A 19,327-nucleotide genomic window follows, 5' to 3' on the forward strand; every position below is an offset into this window, starting at 1 on the left:
TAGGTGGTTTGTGAAACTTGTGTGTGACTGCTCTTTATAACTTGTACCATACTCTGACACCTTCACCCTCTGACACATAGCAAGAAAACTGGATTCAAAATGAGATTGCACCATGGTGAATTCATTCCTTGAATTGCATCGTATGTTTCAGCAATACACAGCGTGGGAACACGTCGATTAGCTCTCGCTTTGAAGAAATTGGATTTGCAAAGGTCAGCAGTGGCTCAGCCCATTTCTCAGCAGATCTTTGGCTTGCTTTTCATCCCGGGACTAGCAGGGAGGAGGTCAGAGAGGAATGACAAAAAGAGCGAGATTTTTGAAGCAAGCCCAAATAATCTGACTGCGCTTGCAGCAGCGTGGAGGTTTCTTTTGCTCAGAGCTGAGAAATAGGTAGATTTTAAACCAAATTTATGGGAATAACTTTCTGGGTTTACTTTACATATTAAACAATTCGTTATTTTGGTATAAACTAAAAAATGCTTTCCAGTGTAGCTTTCAGTCTGGTGAGAGCTGCCTGAAGCTAATCAGCAGAAACAGCCCGCTCGCCCTCCCCCATCCGCCCCTCTTTGTGCAAAAGGAGCAGTCAGCCTGGAAAAAAGGTGGAAAGAGGCAAAGCTCAGCCCCCAGTGGAAGTGTGAAACCCAGGGAGTTTGTGCTCTGTATTTCTTCTTTGAAACATGTTTCCCAGTTGTTTAGCTTGCTCCTGTGCCAGCGTACTGAGACAGAGGTAGCTTCATTACCCTTTCGAGCCGGAAAACTCACAAAATATTTTGGCCACCCTCCACACCTTATTAACATAAACTGGAGTTTCCTCCCACTGCTGGCAGGGCAAGGTGCTGGGAATGTGTGATCAAGGCATTTCAGCAGCTGTCGCCGAGGTCCTCCTTGGGCCTGTGGTGAAGGATTGCTCCTGGATCCCTAACCGGGGGTTGCTGTGGGCAATTACGCTGCAAAGCCACAAAAAAGGGAAGAAGGTGGTGAAAAAAGAAACGAGGGCAGGTTAGAAAGGAATCCAAGATTCCCAGCAAGCCTGAGGTTCCTTCACCTGTAAATATTAATCATCCCTCGCAGAAATACACTACATACAGGCTGAAATGCGTCTCCTACAAAACTGGGAATAATAGACATGCTCGGTCTATTAGTGTATTTTTTTGTCAGGTCCCTTCGTATGCTCATTTTCTCTGGCTTTAAAGCCTTGTGAAGGCTTCTGGCATGGTGAAAGAGTACGGAGAATACCTCCAGCTGCTGTCGCAGGTCTCTGCGAGCTGTGAAAATTTGGTTTTCCCTGGCTCTTCCAAATAACATTGCAGCATTCTGGCATAAAATATAATTTAGAAAGTGTCCAAATCATAGAAGGCCAGATCCTGATGCCCTGTAGGTTCCTGATAAGTAACTAGTACCAATCCAGGTGAATTTTCCCTTTCATTAACTGAGCAAAAGCTGAATGCCAGCCTTTGCCCTGACTAATTTATTGGACTCAGAGAATTCCCTTCAGAGACCATCCCAGGGTCTCCCAGAGGTCTGGCTGCTGCAGAAGGTGCCAACAGGAATACTGCAAATCTCGGAAAACCTGCTGGAGGGGAACATTTACAGCCTGTGTAAAAGAGGTAGAGAGCAGAGAGCTTCAGGAAGATGAAGAAGATGAGAGTAGTTATCGTCAAAATGACAGGTGAGCGATGTTTCAGTGACCTAACAGGAAGTAATAAAATGCTGGTTTTAGGCTTTTAGTGGGGAAATGGCTTGTTCACCTACTGCTTCCTAACTTCATCAGACTTCCACCAATATCTAACCGTCTTCACAAAAGCATGAGTCTAAGGAGGGCTTGTAACAACTCTGCCAAGAAGATGGTGCCAGCTCCCCTTGCAAGTGTTACATTACCACAGATCCAGGCATACCCTGGAGTTTTTTATTACTTCACATACCAGCAACTCTTTAGCTGAGGCTTCACTTTCCAGTTACAGATGTGGGGGCAAGTAGGGGATCTGAGTAAGGTTCCCCAGCTAGGGGGATCTCTTTTCAGAAATGACACTTCATGCTAAATATGAGATCTCATGTAGAGATTTTGTTAGAGAATCCTTTCCAGGAATATAATTTTTAATCTGATTGATTTCCACAAAATTTGACCTGTAGGAAATTGTCATTTATGGACACACACATCATTTGCAAATTTTCTATCTGTGTATGTGCAGGTAAACATGTATCTAACATGCAGAGTTGAGGCATAAGGAAATGTATCCAGATTACCTGTGCACAGCCGTTCACACTCAGGCATCAAATCCCAGAAATAGCTTCTTTTTCATATTTATCATCCTCTTGTCTCACTGTTTTCATTGTAACGCACTCTTTTATGTGTGATATTTTTATCAACACTTACTTCAGCTTCCTTCAGTGAAGAAGGGTGTCCTTACTGCACCTTTCACATATGAATAGGCTTTGTAACCGAAAACACAAAGTGTTGATTTTAGCTTTCTTTTTTTCAAAAACAAAAAGTCAGAAGGTTGAGGAAGGCCTCAACTACAGCTGAAGCTACCTTGCTGAGCTGCAGTAAAAAAAGAAAACATTGGTCTGAAAACATATTTTTTTATTAAAAAAGAATGCACATAAATTACAGCTGCTGACCATGTAGTCATTCTTTTTATGAGGTGTTTCCCTATACCCGTATATGATTTCCACATATAAATTCCCTGTTGGTCTGAAAATTGCTCACATGAAACTGGTGTTTTTCTTAATAAATTGTCCACAGAATCTGTATTTCATCTCAGATATAAAAAGTTCATTAGGGAAAAAAAGCATCCCAGTGTCCTGGTGGAAAGCAATACCAGACACTGTCCAAGCTAAAAAAAGATGTGCCTGCTAACTGTGTAGCATTTTTTTCCTTGCTTTTCTAATTAATTATTTTCCATAATTTAATAACATAGCATACTATAATGGTGCCTGCAGTAACAACCATCTAGTCCAGAGCAGAAGAAAGCAGTTCTGTTCTGCTGAGGGCTTCAGCATGTGAAATTTTGTTTCCTCTAAAATTCTCCTGCGAGGGAATAGGCACCTAGCTCTGAAACAGTCTGTCTCCGAGCACAGAAAACCCGAAGCCCTCTGCTCTGAAAGAGCCTGTTTGATGGGATGCCCTCAAACCATGCAGCGTGGAAGCCTGGGAACTCCTCCAGGTCTGCTTAGCAGGGTCTTCTCACCAAGGAAAATCACTGGAACCAGAATCAGATGTTCCATATGGGATGCTCAGTTGTAAATCTGAGAAAGCATTAAAAATATGAAATTATGAAAAAGTTTCCCCAGAGCACACATGAAAATGAAAATCCACATTCATCATTACCTCTGTTACTCCACGTAGAAAAGACACAATGCTAAACTAAACCTGATGGCCGCATATTAAGGGTCATCTGCTACTCTCTCTATGGAAGTGCAGCTGTCTCCCGAAGAAACCAGTGAGTTAAGCAGTGACTGGGTGAAGAATGTGCTCCTAAGAGATTCCTCCTTCTAGAGAAAAATGCTTGGTTTGACAAACTGTTGGATGTGCGTCAGAATGTGACAGACGGGAGACATTTTTAGCAACACTTCACTGAACTAGTGTAGCAAAGTGTGGTCCCCAAAAGCGCAGTTGCTTTTCATTCCCATAATTTACTTTCATCTGTCTTTTTCAAAACCTTCTCTAATTAAGCTTAATTGCCATTCAGTCACACTTTAGTGCAACATTCTGTCCACTTATGGACCACCCATAAAATGTTTCATCGCATTAATCCTGGGAAGTGGTAGATTGCTTGTTTTGTTTTGTTTTCTAATGTGTGTAAGTGCCTATAATGCATAGTGATGGCTTTCTGGAACTGATACTTGACTCTGATTATCATTAAAAGATTCTTGGCTTATATCAGAAAATTAGAGAGGTCAGAAGGGTGTTTCTGTTTTGGGAAAAACAAGCATTTGTGATGATTTGGAATCTAATATCTTTGGTGTATAACTCAGACATGGGGATTCCCAGCTCTTTGTAATATTTAGCTCCTTCTTAGGACTATCACAGGCCAGACCATAACAACCTGAATACCCTCAGGTTTTGTGAATTAGCTAGGTTCTGCATCACTTATATCTTGACTCAGACTCACAATAAGCAGTGATCTGATGACCTAATGAAACCCATGAAAGCTATCTTTAAAGCTGGACAAAGGTCTAGTCTGGAGGATGCCTCTAAATAGTTTGTAGGAGCCAACCCATAACAGAGTACTTAGAAATAGTAAAAAAACCCCACAGAATCACAGGGAAGCCAACTGAAATATTCTTGTAAGCAGCTGATTATTAATCTCTACAACTACAGTTTATCTCAGTGAAGTAGCTCTCCTACCTCCAAAGTCAAGAAGGCCCCTGAATTTCTAGGATGCTCAAGCAAAAGCATCAAGTACTAGGTGCCTCAGAAGAAAGCTGCTAGCAGTATGCTCTCAGACAGAAGTGCTCAGTCAAGCTGAGTGGGCTGAAAATTCACATGACTAGAGGGCCAACAAGCAAAAAGACATGCAGAAAGTAGTGTTAAATAACAAAATTAGAACCTTTGTAGCAATCAGACAACATCATATTTTATAGCACAGAGATATAACATGAGGGAATTCCAGTCTCACTCACTTTGGTGAAAGTAGGGGTTCACACAATATGACTAAAAATCTCATTTACCATTTGCACTGGCTACTCTTTCCTATGGTTTCTGGGCACTGTGGGGCAATGCCAATATTTTTACCACTGCTAGAAATACTTTTCTTAGTCCAGAAGTGACAAAGAGAAAAGGAAGAACAAAATTTAGGTCCGAGTTAATATTTCTAAATTATTAATAAGTGATTAAGTTACATCTAGTCCTTTCCAAAGCTTTCAAGCTTTGTACAATGTATATGTTGGAAAGGGAAAAATGAAAGGAGAAATACCAAGAAGTCTCTAACCAGCAAGGACTAGTCGCACATGTAACTTATTAGCTAAATTTGTCCAAGCTACACAGTATAGAGAGATGTACATTCTTTGAAAAAAGTAGGTCTCTTACATTGTGCATGTGAGACAGACTGAAATAGAGAACAGGAGATACATGCATTATTGCCTGTGAGCCCAGAGGCAAGTTCTGATGATGATTTAATATTTTAATGTCAGGGAAAAACATTCTTTTCAGTCACACCTTTATGAATTTCAAAACTGAGCCAAAAAAACCCTACTTCTAGCTTAATTGGTTTGCATAAAAATGCAAACATATAATTTTTATTTTGTTTAATAAAAGCTAGAAAATGTCAAATGACACAACATTTCTTCAAAAGTTTCTTTCTTAAAAGCCACACACACAAAACCTCATTGTTATCTACACTGATACTATCTTTGTCCCTTATTTACCACCCAGCCCTAACATTCTTTTTGGGTGGGAACAGCGCAAGGCAAACACTCATGGGCAACTGAAGTGACAAGCAAGCAAGAAAAGCAGAGTAAAGAAAATGAAAAGTGTGTACTTGCTCTGACAACTATGCTGCAGGATACTGAGGATATTGTAGCTGCATTGAGTTAGTCCTAGAATTTTAATTGGTCATTATAGAGGAAATCTGACATACGTTGCTAAAGAGAACCCCCAGATCAGAAATGCTGGATTAATTTAACATGTTGCAATCCTGCTGACACCACCAGCATCATTCCCAGGAAGAAAATGGTGTCATCTTTTGTTGAGTAGGATTCAGTCCTTCAATTTCAAATATTCTTTCCAACGTTACCATGTCTAGATGGCATAAATGTGGCAATCCTGGACACTACCATACAAGGGAGGCAGGCTTGCTTGCCACAGGGATTCTGCAGTTTGGGTCCTCAGTGACTGGGGTGCAGCCTAATCCAAGGGGTAGAGGCCATAGGGTTAGGGTATATATGTTGCAGAGTATGGCAATCTGAATTGGCTTTGTGACTATTTACTCAGAGGAAGCAGGGTGGCACCTCTCTGTGATTGTTTCCATGCATCTTTTTACTTTTAAAAATAGGCAAAATATTCAATCTCTAAAAATACCAACTATTCAAAAATATACAGTTCCTTAGGGAAAGGAGGTTACCACATAATGGTCTTGTACGAATGTTTGCCTGTCATCTATTTGCTCTTTACCCCCAGTTTTAATTCCATTTTACAGGAGGGCAGGGGTCTCAATGAGTGTAAAATTCTTACAAGTCCTGTGCAAAATGGGGACAGCCCATGACAGCGCACGCAGCAGTGCCGCCCTGGCCACGTGTACAGTCTGTCCTGCCAGGTGCTGCAGGCACGAAGGACAGGGAGGGCTGCTGGTGGTGGAGAGCTGAAAAGCAGACGATGAGGCTGAAGAGACAGAAATCCATAGGAAATGAGGCCTCTTTAGTCTGGCTGCCTGTGGGTCAACTTGTTAACTGATTTATGCTATTTTTTTTCCCCTTAGTTCTTGAGTTCTGCTGAAAATTATTTTTCTGCCAGTGATGCTTTCCAGGAAAAGACTGCAACGCTTGCTTCAAAACTTCTGACAGTATCATTTATATGCTGAACAAGGGGGCAACAGCAAAAAAGCTTTTTCTTAGGTTTTACTTTAACCTTGCTGATGCCTTTTCAGTGAACCATGAGTCAAATTCTTCATTTTACTGATTTAACAAGTGTGTAGATACCAACATCCCCAATGCCACTTTTCCAGGTCAAGATCACATTTCATTAGAGACCAACTGAGCCTACAGACCTCTGAGTCTATTTTCTCATAAATGCTGGTCTCACACATTTTAGTGGGAGAACATGTGTTGGTTGGGGGCTCAGTACCTACCTGCGTATAGTACATACTTATATTTAATTCTGAGATGCAGCTACCCTGATGGTTATAATCCTATCCCACAGAAAACAATACTAAGTACAGGGCCTGTTTCTATAGACTCAGTTTGAGTGTGGTTAATCAAATGAATTCATATGCTGTAGGTTTCAGTACTCTTGAGAGTAACAGAAATCTAGTGACACCAACAAATTGCGATTAAAAATGCAGGAAGCCCCATTAAGGAATTATTGCAGCTTTCCTACTTTGTTTTGATTAATATTTCATTCCAGTGCAGAGAGGAACAAGAATAAAGTGGATGCTGAAAAAGTATTTGTTCTAATAAAAGTATGTTGCTCACTAACAGCATTATTGCTCGATGAGTAAAACAACTATTTAGGAAACCAAATATATATTTGGGGTCCAACAAACATCAGTTACCTGATGTACCTCAGGACAGAAACACACATTCATGATTATCTACCATTTCATGGTTTGTCTGAATGAAAAGCATTAATTAAGTTTGTATCACTGATGTCCAGATCTAAATACATACAAACCTGGATAATCTAGTCCAGACAAAGAGAAGCACCTTTCCACTTGGGAGGAAATAACAAATGCTATCCCTCACTCAGTGGGTGTGTGGAGGGGCAAGTGGGGTTTGAATACACCTGGTGCAGTCAGCCACCAGGAGCATGGCTTCTGTGGAGCTAGCTGCCCACCTTTGCACCCTCCCCGCCATCCGTAACTTGCTGGAAGCCCACAGCCCACCTGTGTGCTCTGCTGCTTATGTCATCAAAGAAAGGGGAAAAAGACTTAAGTGAATTCATTAACTATTAATGCTTCTCGCTACATCTTTAAATTTATGCTTTGGCTGTGATGCAAATCATTAATTTACAGTAATGATGCCTCAAAGCTCAGTAACAGACATCCTGCATCATTTTTCTAAAACTTTAGTTTTAGTTACTTAGAATGATCATCTCAAAACTAGTGTTCAATTTAGCTGCGATAGCAGAGAGACAGTTTCTGCCATTCTTGCACTCAAGCAACCAGGCAGTTACATTCGCTGAAAGCAAACTCCAGCTGATACAGTTTCTGACATAACTGGAAGTTTCTTCACTTTGTGTTTCATAAAAGACTGAGATCAATAAATCCTTTCTATTTTCAAGTAAGGAAAAAACCATGATGTGCTGCTGCAGCTTAGGATAATATAAACTTTGAGGACCTACTTCTGATGCCATTTCAGAATGGCTTTAGTGGTTTGCCTGCTGTCCTCATTGTAATGGTTTGTATCACTGTCCAGGAAAAATATACTGCAGCAATGTACTTATTCATAATGAAAATTCCACACAAGTAACACTCAGGAATATTAGAACCAGCCTATAAGTATACGCACATATAGTTAGGAATTAAATTTTTTAAAAACAAAATCATAAAAAAAACCCAGCAACTTTGTCTTGAGCCTAATAAGCATAGCAATACCATCAGTCTAGAAGTCTGTAACTTTGCATATTTAAGTGTACCTGTAAAATTATTCAGATATGTATTTGTATCTACCTCAAGAACGTAAAAAATTATCCAAACAGAAGTTTTTTGGCCTTTAGGTAGACTTCAACCATTAAGCAAAGCCCAGAATCCAAAACAACAACACAACAATAGCAAAAATATTTATTCTTTCTGCTGAAGCCATTACCCAACTTCCCAGCACTAATCCTGAACTCTTGTTTCTTGCTTACAGCACTGCGCTGTAAGTACGACAAAGGGCAGACAAGAACACCAGACAAGATAAACTGAAACGCTAGCTTGAGTGTAACCAGAGAACAAGTTCTGCCAGGCCCTGGCAAGCCTGAGCTCGCGTGGCTTTTACTGGCAGGTTATTAGAGAGAGCTCAGCTGTGGCTACTGCTCAGGCGGGCAGAGCCAAGGGCACCGCTGGATGGGGGCCAGGATGCCCAGCACCATGCACCCCACCGCTGCGGTGCCTCCATCAGTCTAGGAGGGGGAAAGAAAAGCATAATAATTGTGCTGCATGGCTTCATTCAAAGGGACCCCTGATTTACAGAAACGGCAGGAGCTGTTTTTGGGAAGGAACAGACCCTCTGGACCTACTGAATACTGTGGGAACGGTTCTGTCGCTTTTATTCACATGAAGCAGGCCCGTTCCCCCAAGCACACCCAAACACTTACATGAACTCTGTATAAATAAGGTTATAAATCTACTAATGTTCTTTAACCATAAAGAGATAATACCAACCATGAAACCTGAGGGGCTTTTTCTTGTCTCCTGCACATATGAAAGATGGCATTAAAAGAGATTAGTTTAAACCACTTGTAATTTCCTTTATGCAATAAAAGATTTTCTTTGCTTGGAATTTTCCTATTTATGGTGTGTACTTGGACTCAGTATAACATAATACTTCCCTCAGTATCCCTGCTTTTAATGATGCTAGCAGTATTTGAGCCATTCATCAAACGTGACAATTGAAACAGCTAGGAGTTAATGGGAGCATGAGCAGTTTGACAAACACAGTCTATTTGACAAGGCTGAGGTCAGGACTAAAAGAACTGCTCTTGGTTAAATAAACAGAAAAGCAACAAAGTAAAAGCAAAATCTTTGCAGCCATTTATCAACTTTAAAAGCCTTTTTGTTACAAGGAACATAAAGTGAAGCTCCACAGAGAGATGGGAATTAAATGGGGTTGGAAGAACTCACTTCTTTTTTAGGTGAAATTAAAAAGCCCAGTTAAAACTGAAGGATTATGTCCATAAAACTGACACAGAGCTACATAATACCTAAACTTACACTCTAGAGCTATCTGCTTCTGAAATGACTTACTATTTTAAAGAACCCAGCCTTTTCCTAAGATAACAGACTGATTCAGGTGGTATTGAAAGGAGAACACTATGAAAAGAGATGACTTTTCTGACATCTGCAAAGCAGGAGAGCACTGCGTGGCCATGTTCAGGACCACAGCTGAGACTCCATGCATCCATTTGTGGCTTCAATAACAAATTTACCTGATATTAATCTGTGCAGGGGGCCTTCCAGAGAGCCTTTGCAAAATACCAGTTTTGCATTTAGGCACAATATTGCCTGTAGGAAATTCCTGGATGTCAAGTGACTCCTGGAAGCTAATAATTAGCACACCAACTAACTTCCTCCCTTTGGTTCATGGAGCATCTTCTTTTTTTTGACTTGGGGAGATTAAATTGGTCTCATCTTTTTTTTTTTTTTTTTTACTCTGTCCAAGTCCCTGGACCGTCTAGGAAAGGTAGAAGCACTTAATCTATTCTAGTGTTCCCTGAGTAAAGTGGCTTTCAGAGCAGAGCATGCAGCACACAAAATAAAGGATAATTCCTCCATCCTTTTCTTTTAAGTGCACATGGGCATGAAAAATCAAATCCTTACTATCCTGGGTTCAGTCTTGCATCCTATATACCAAAGACAATCTCCAGGCATTGGAGTGTTAAATTCAATGGGAACAAGACTGACTTTCCTGTGATTCAGCTTTCCTGCTGTTTAAATCTGGGAGTGATAATATTCTCATGACTAGGTAAGACGATACAGATTTAGACACTCAGAAATTCTTGGATATTACAGCTGTGCAGAGTACTTTTCAATAATTTGCCTACCATCACCTTATGTAATTATTTATACCACTCTCCAGAAACCACCAGTACCATTAGGGAATTTCCATCAGAAGCAAGTAATCTGGCAAAACTCAGTAAGCTTTTGCAATCCTAAAGTTTCAGGAAAGGCCTTTATGACTTTTGGGCTGGACATGCTGCCAGATCCTTTTTCTTTTGAGACTACTCCATCCTTTCTATTGCTTTCATGCATTTACGGCTATTGGCAGTTTAGAGACAATAAAGAAAAAAGGCATGTATCGAGGCATAAAGACAGCAGAATGACGAAGAATACTTATAAATTTAGAGATTAATTTTGTGCATTTTACTTGTTTCTCTAATAATTTTTTACTTTTTCTTTCATAAAACATTTAACTAATATATTTAACAACTCCTATTGCTGCTGGAAAATCATGAAAGACTTCTTTTCCTGGAAGTGATTGATTATAGTCTGGACTAATGAAATAATTTTCCTTCTTCTCTTCTCATTACACTTTGAGCAAAAGACCCATTACAGGAGCACTGTGCAGCCATTTGGAGCTCGGAAATGTATTCCATTTTGCCTGTCAAACACAGTTTAACTGCTGTCTTAACTCAGCCTCTTTTCCAAACCTCCTTTTCAAGACTACACTAATATAACCTAATTTTGACAGAGCATTCTGGACTCTGGGCAGCTCTGACTCTTGAGCTCTTTTCCATCTGGAATGGGCTTTTCATCTGCTTAATCCCAGGGCTTTATGGTTAGTTTCGTTTAGTTGTTTTGTAATATACAACCTACAGCCATCTTATAAAATAACTTATAACATTCATTCAGACTTCTTTGGGGAACTTTCTATTTGGGAAAAAAAAAAAAAACAACCCAACAATCAAAGAAAGCTCAATCCTAGTTTTACTTTTCAATAAAGATGTTTTTATCCAAAATACTGGAATGGATATCTAAATTTTGCACCCTCCTTACCAACGTCAACAATACAAATGTCTTTTCTAATGGACACAACAGTTACTTTGAGTCACGGCTACATTGTGTTTGAGGTTTTTTTCTGTGTTCAAAACCATATAAAAATACATGAAATATATTCAGTGTGACAAACATTTAATGGTATGATTGTACCTAACCTTCAGTAAAGCAGGATCCTGGAACAGAGCACAAGTAGAGTAATGCTAATTTTAAGATGAAGAATATATGCAAATTACATTACTAACATATTTTTTACTCTTGTAGTCACATAATAGCAAGGTCTGGATTCAAAGATTCAGGAGATCCTTTACAGCCTCATATCTCTTGTAAATGTTTTAAGGATGGAATTATTTCTGTGCTATACAAAGAAAATCCCATTTCACAAAGGCGGGTTTGTTACCTACTTGCATATTAGTTGGCTTTTTTTAAAAAAAACTTCTGTGATCAGCAGTGTGCTAAACTGCTTAAGGAAATCAACCCCATTCATGCTTTTACCCTCTTTTCTTAAGCAAATTGAGTTGGTGCTGAAAGATTTTCACTGCAACAATGGTAAAAGTCTCCTCTTTAGTCCTGGGGAGGTGGAGGTTAGGATCAAGATTCTACTTTCACTTTGCAATACTATTGCAATCAAACAGTAATAACACCAGCACCATTATTAGTCTTACTATTTAGATAAATGTTCATGATCTGACAGCCTACAAAAATCCTTCCCAGAATTTTTCACACCTTCTCCATAGCTGGTCTCCAATAAAGATCCCTCAATACAAAGCAGTATGCTTGAGGGACAGGAGGACAGAGCAGTTTAGGAGAGTCTTGCTTTGGCTTGCCCCAGGGTAGTACTGTCCAGTGCTAATGACCAGACTTTAATCAGTCCCCAAATCAAGAACTAAGAAAAGATAAGTACTACAAAAGAGAAAGCGCATCCTTCTGGTTCTCAGGAAGTACTATTCCAATTTTTGTTGTATTTTTCTTTAATAATAGACATTCAGCACACACCAAACACACTTGATTCCTATCTCAAAAGTTAGTGAATTAGCATAAAATGTTATTTTATGCCACATCAAGTTATGCTCACCAACAAAGTTATGCTCACTTTTGTTTAAGCTATGTGTCTGTATGTTTCCTTTTTTACTGAGAGAAACAGTAAATGTAGTGGACTGTTACTGATCTCCTAACAACTACATAAACTGGTACATTAGAAGCTTTTACTGTCCATGATATACAGGGCATAGAGGTGTGTTCAAATCAGTTATCTCTTGTCATTATTGCTGTTGTTTATTATTAGTCAAGTACCAGCAATGTGCTAGGTCTTGTAATATTGCTAACAGTGGCACTCCTGTCCCATATTTATGAAGCCTTTTGAATTTCAATTTTACTAAAACTCCTGTGTCACACAGAGCTGGTAATGACAGGCACACCACTAGCTAAATACTTTTAAACTGGGGGTGTGGAAGCCAAATAAGAATATGACAAAGACAGTGTTTAATGAAGAAAGAGAGAAGGGAAACCCTTTGTTTCTTTTTTTCTTTCTTTTCTTTCTTCCTTACTCTTTTTTTTTTTTTTCCCTTTTGGTTTCTTTGGGTATTATTTCCTGCAGGACAGGCACAGGAGTAGGATTTTACTCAATAGGGACAGAATAATATCCACCCCTTGTTATTGCCCTTCACTGTCTCTGGGCAACACGGATGAACTGACTCTTTAAATGGGATGTGAATAGATAGAACAATATGCCACATATAAATGAGAGGCACCATATACACATGGTTTCTCTGAACTTGTCACTGAAATGAGATTCTTCTGGGTAGGTAAGGATATATGATTACAGATATAGGCAGAAAGAATATTGGGCAGTACATTGAAGACTGCAAGCAAACTAATGAAAGACTTTTCTGATTAAACTGTCTTTCAGTGCAGTTTATCTGGTTTCTATGGCAAGTCATACCATGAATCTCTCATTTTTCATCAGACTTTAGGAGGGGGGGGGTATTACTTGATTCATCTGAGTGTTGACAATGTTTCAGTATTGTCCACCAGAAAATGAAATTATCTAGATTCAAATGATGGAATGAAATTCAAAGTGCAGAAGCTCCGATTTGGCTTGTTTTTTGATAATGACAGCAGTCAGAGAAAGCTTGTTATCAGGATTGCTACACAGTCCCAAGAAATTATTTTCTTTAACCTCAAAATATTTTGTAGCTAGAAATTTTCTTTCCAGCCAGACTTCTGTAATTCTATAACTTAATTATAGTTGCCTTCGTAAAATAAGAAACATTTATTAAACAAGCTAGACATTAACCTAGACTAATTTTAAGTAAAAATCTATATAGAAAATAGTGATTTGAGATGGTAATCATTTCTCCCTTCTATATCCATTCTGTTGGGTCAATTAATGTGGTCATTGCCCTTTAAGCCAACTCTGAGAAAGACCAGAACAAAACCAGGCTGCAGTAAACGACATTCTGCAAGGACATTGGACACTTGGGTCATGTGTTAGAGCTCCAAAACCCTTCTTAATGTACTGCAGATGTTACTAAGCTCTGAGTCTTTTTAGCTATGCTTTCACTTACTACTTAGGTAGTCACTATATTACAGTGTTGCCAAGAGAGCTTTTGAATTAACTTAAGTTGAGAATTAATTACATTAATTCATACAGAAGTAACTGAGAAGACTGAAAGTGTCAAAATATTAATTGCAGGCCTTCAGTCCTGAAATCAGTAGCTAAACCAACAGACAAGGCACAGTTCATCCACCTTAGCAAATTTTTATTTGTGCACTGAAATTGTCACTACTGGTTAACCCACTGAGCTTTTCTGCTGGAAGAAAAGAGCTGATACAACTGGAGTCTCCAGTCAGTCACAAAACAGATGTTCCAGAGAGCCTGAAAAACAGTAGCTTTGAGTAAAGGCTCATAAATGCTTCATTTCCTTTGTCCCCAAGCCTTTTCAGTCTGGGAAAACTGCCTGCTTACTATGACGTTTCTACTTATATTCATACTCTTTTAATTCCGTGCTCAGCCTTCATAATTGTGTTGTCCTTAAGAGGAGGAGGAAACTCTGTGCTTGAAAGACAGAAAACACTGGGTCAGAGATATTACCAAACACTGCTTCTGCTCTCAGTGTTAGATGTGTGACTGGATTTTGCCTGTAACAGCAAACACAGCCAAAAATATCTGAAACTTGAGTTAAACAGAACATTTCACTTATTTGACATGCCAGGGCACTCTGATGTTCAAACTAGTATCACAGTTCTTTCATACTGCCAAGCAGTCCCCAGAGGTTATATCTGCTATTGCCTAAATGAAGCTTGTTTGAGAGGAACTAATTCAAAAATAGATAACCTGAGCAAACACTGAAGGGAGCATTAGAAAACATCCAGAAAAAAAAAAAAAAAGCTGCTGGAAATTTATTACCCCTAATCCTGTTAATAAAATAGGCTGATGGGCTCATTCTTCTGAATATTTAATTTCTCTTACAAGAAAGAGGAACTGAGGGAAGGAGAAAATGACTCCGATGCAGACCCTAGCAAACACGGGTTCCTTCAAAGCATTTGGCTTTTAGTATTAATGGGGATATCCTTCAGAGAATGACACAGATGTCAGACTTGGGGCTTGCTGCACCACAAGATCTGCCTTCAACTTTATCCAATTAAAATAGTAACTTTTTACCTACAACCCAACTCTCTCTTTGTGTAAATGGCTGTACAAACTGCAAAGTGGGAAGAAATCGTATCCTGATATTGTAAATAGAAATAAAGTACCCTTCAAGCCAACAACATATGAGGACTTACATCTTACATATTGTTTGCCTCTTCAGTAAGAAATTCAGAATATAATCTCTATTAATAAAGAAATTAGATAGCTACAACAGTCCAAATCTGTCAGTTATTCATATATGAGAGTGTGTATATCATGCACACAGGCTATAAATATATTCTGCAAACTATTTGCAGGCCAGCCCTCAATCTTCTGCCATACATGAAAGTTAGATCAGTGTTAACTTAATAACTAAAACTGTGTTGGAAGAGAAAATATCAGGTTTTCTAACAACATTAATATGCCTTGACCATGTAAGTTCACCACACTACTAGAGCTGAAATACCAGTACAAGAGTATTTTATGTTAAATCTCAAAGCACTAATATAAAAGAGTTTAATTTATCAGATCTAAAGGAAAACACTATCTGACAGTGTCCAAAGTACTACTATTCATTACATATCTAAAGGCTACTGATCAATAGACAGCACTATGCTCTTTCGTTCAATAGGTTCAAGCTTAACTGATTTTCATGGCTTCTTGAATGCTTTTATGACTAACAAGGCATGATCCACATAGTGCTTTGTCACTGATTTGCACATAATCTAATAAAGTGACAGTAATAAATCATGAGTATCATTAATAAATCACCAACAAACAAAGCAGCACACTGGAAGCAATGTGGAAAATGCATAGATATTCCTCCAACTACTTTGGTGAGTAAACAGGCTAAACACACAGTATTAGTTAAGAGCTGTAAGTTCAGTTCATAGTAAATATATACATCTGAGCTGTCAGGTTTTCTATTGTTGTTGGCAAACACTGCTTCTATGTTTCTTCAGGGCAGGTTCATCAAGAAAAAGGAAAAAAAAAAAGCTGGAAGAAAAAATTCAAACTGAGCAACCAAATGCTTGGAAGACAAGAATATAATCTGGTTTGGTGATGCTTATATGTGGTTAAAATTATATACGTACTTATCATTTTGTACCTCATAAATACCTACAGTAGGTAGAACAGTCAGTGGTGCCACTTCAAAGAGCAGTGTCCCTCGGAACAAGAACTTTGAGGTTTAGTCTAGCCACAGTATGGTTAAGGTTATCACAATGTCTCTTTAAACCTAGAATCTAGTTGGCATAAATCCATGAAAAGCACATACCTTTGAATGTGAAACTCAGGGTTGATTCATTTACTTCCCCTTCAGCTGTGGATATACTGAAAGCTGGGCATTTAATATGGTAACAAGCTTCCACAGACTTCACAGAAAAATCCAGCTCCAAGACACATACAGCCGAAGCAAAGCAGTCATTTTTACTTCATCATCACTACAAAAAATTCATATGCTTAACAAGTATTTACCTGAGGTGGAACCCTAGAAACACAGATGTGTAGCTGTCACACAAGTTAGCTAGTTGGGGTTAATGCTAGACCTTGGTAGCACTTTATTCTATACTGAATAGAAAGCCAAATGACTTAGTTTTGGATCATTTTGAATTAAAAACAAAAAGGCTTGTTTCTTTTGCTTTGAGTGACTAAATTTAACATATAAGTAGTAAAATCACAGGAGGAAGTCAGCTTCTGTGGAATTTTTGCCCTGACCAAAAATTTTTCTAAATACCACAAGAAAGCTTTTTCCTACAGTATTTTCAATCCAATGTTTTAAGGCTTTACTTGTTGCGATATAAGGATCATCTGCATCCTTGAACATGAGTGTGAATCAAATTCTAATTAAGATCTTTAGGTGCTTTTCAACCACTTCTCTGGTGACCCTTGAGTAGATAAGTGTTTGTGTCAGTGGCCTGAAGCAAAATAAATAATTAGAGCCAATACTAAAACCATCTTTCCTCTCTCTCAACCTCAGAAACAAAGCTTGATTCAATACTAATAGCCATGGAAAAGAAATAAAAGGTAGTGATTAATACCAGAGTGAATAAGGGCTCTCCCTCTGAAGACTAGAGGAGGACTAGACCTTGGTTTATTACAGCAAAGGGGACAGGTATTACCTATGGTTATTTATAAGCAAAACTCTCAGACTCTGAGGTAAACCATACCCGTTCCATCTATTCCTGAGAAACACAAGTCCTTCCTAAATACTCAGTATTTTTTCCTTTAAGGTGGTGAGAAAAACTGGTGAGGCAGGACCGAGGAGGTCAGGGTGGTAAAGGAAGTCACTGAGCTTCAGGTAGGAGAAGAGGAGCGAAGTGGGTTCCCAGAAAGAACCACCGGCACATCAGAAAGTCCCATTCCTCTCTGCACAGTCACCAGCCTTTCTGGAGCAGCCCGAAGCAGCAGCCAATGTCCCCAGCAGATACCGCATCCAAATGTTGAGATCTGGGAGTTTTAAACAGATGTCTGTGGAGCTCTCTTTAGGATACCAAAATGATGAGACAGCAGTGGGAGAGGGGCTTACCCCTTCTGAGAAAATACGCTGGATAAAATGTGGAACCGGAGGACATGGCTGCAGTTCCCACAGCTATGGACTGGACCTCCATACCTCTGTGTTTATTTAAGGAAAGCAAAACCCTTTTGCCAAATTTAACGTGCTTCCACATGATATGCATTTTACCAAAATTAATTATTGGACAAAAATGAACTTTTTCTTGAGAGAAGAATTAATTGACATGAAAAAGAACAAAGAAATCTCATTTTAAAAAGGGACCTTAAGGAAGTTAGTGTTAAAAAACAAACCTGAGGCTTAAAGCCGTGAAGTGTGACCATCACTCTCTCCTCTTCTTGAGCATGTGACTTTGTTATTTTTGATCCAGAGGTCACTGCTTACTTTAAATGTGACTGTGCCTTTTAGGCAGAGATAGCCTTGGGGGCCAGATACTCAGATGAACCACAGATAGATACACATGAAAGTGGGTATTTGTAAAACTGCTAAAATGTCTAAACACTTTTGTAGATAGAGTTAGGTTGACTGCTGTCATTTGCTTTGCTTGTACTACTGACACAATCATTTGTTTTTAAGTGTTGTACTGCATTGGTTTAATTATTCGTTCAAGCCATAGAATTACTGCCTTTTTTAATGCTTTTTCTCATGTCTGTGTAAGAGTAAAGAGCCCCTAAACCTTAGGACTTTTCTTAGAACAAACTCCTTCACAAACACTTTTGATTTCAGGTAAGTTTACTAATGTTCATCGCTCCTTTTTCTTACCCTCATATGCTTGTCCCTTTCCCTTTAACAAAGGTTTAAAATAGAAGATGCCTTTGCCCTCACCACTCTAAGACAGCCCTTCCCAATGTCTTCCAGACAAGCCCAAAATATAAAAAGAAACTAACTTTTTCCTCCTGTGCAAAAGACAATATAGGAAAATATCTAATTTAAGCAATACCATCTTCTTTCCCTGCCTCAATTTCAATATTGCCCTTTGATTTTTTCCTCCTGAGGTGCTTACGCACAACATCCCTCTGATGCCTATGCCATTGTGCAGTGAGTGTGAGCTTTGCAGCTGAAAGGGAAAAAGGCTCAGACCCAGAAGATGTGGTGCAGTGACACAATATTGCCCGTTTTGATCTTCCGCTTGTGCCCCACCATCCAGTGTGATGTGACGCTTGGTTTGCTCCAGGGGTGAAGATCGCCCCGTGTGGAGGGACCCACACAAGGTTTGCGGTGCTGTTTAATCCCATGGTTATGCCGGGGAGGGAGGGAATGGCGGGGAACCTGGGAGAAGTCCCCAGCCCCCCTGCCCCATGACACTGAGGCGCTTGGTGATGTCTGCTCTGGCTCCAATTAGGTCAGCATGCAGGGGGATCTGAGAGAAGGTTAGGGGAGGGTCTGCTGGACCCACAGTCCTGTGGCTATGTGGGAAATGAATTTGCACATACGGGGTGCAGATGGGCCACAGCCCCTTTTCCAGGCTGCAGCCTGCAAATAAACTTCATAGCAGCTGGGGAGGGGTACCACCAGAGCCTCATGTGCTTTAATGGGTTCTGTGTTTCTGCATATGGGAGTATTCCCTCCCCTCACTAACCCGTGCAAATCCTTCTGTAAAGTCCTGTAAATGAAGCTGTGGATATAATTTTGAATGAGAAACTTGCCACCAGGGAAAACAGCGGTCAGGAAAAATACAACATACCTTTTTCTCCAAGAGGGTGTTTTTGGTGTGTTTTCATAGATTAAAAACAGATCTTTCTGGTTTGAGCAAGCAGGCAAACTTCTGACCTTTTTTCACACAATATCCCCCCTCCATCCCCTGCCAGAACTGGTCCCTAACCTGTCCTAAAA

General features: G+C 39.5%; 1 long non-coding RNA gene across 1 annotated transcript in view; it reads right to left on the reverse strand.

The window, feature by feature from the left end:
* Positions 1-2,603: 2,603 nt before the first annotated feature.
* LOC141969834 (uncharacterized) overlaps positions 2,604-19,327 on the reverse strand; it is a 45,008-nt gene continuing 28,284 nt past the window's right edge. Inside the window, exon 4 of the long non-coding RNA XR_012635103.1 lies at positions 2,604-3,246. This is a non-coding gene — a long non-coding RNA (uncharacterized LOC141969834). The remainder of the gene's footprint in view (positions 3,247-19,327) is intronic.

This window comes from Athene noctua, chromosome 1 (genome assembly GCF_965140245.1).
Source record: "Athene noctua chromosome 1, bAthNoc1.hap1.1, whole genome shotgun sequence".
NCBI classification, from domain to species: domain Eukaryota; kingdom Metazoa; phylum Chordata; class Aves; order Strigiformes; family Strigidae; genus Athene; species Athene noctua.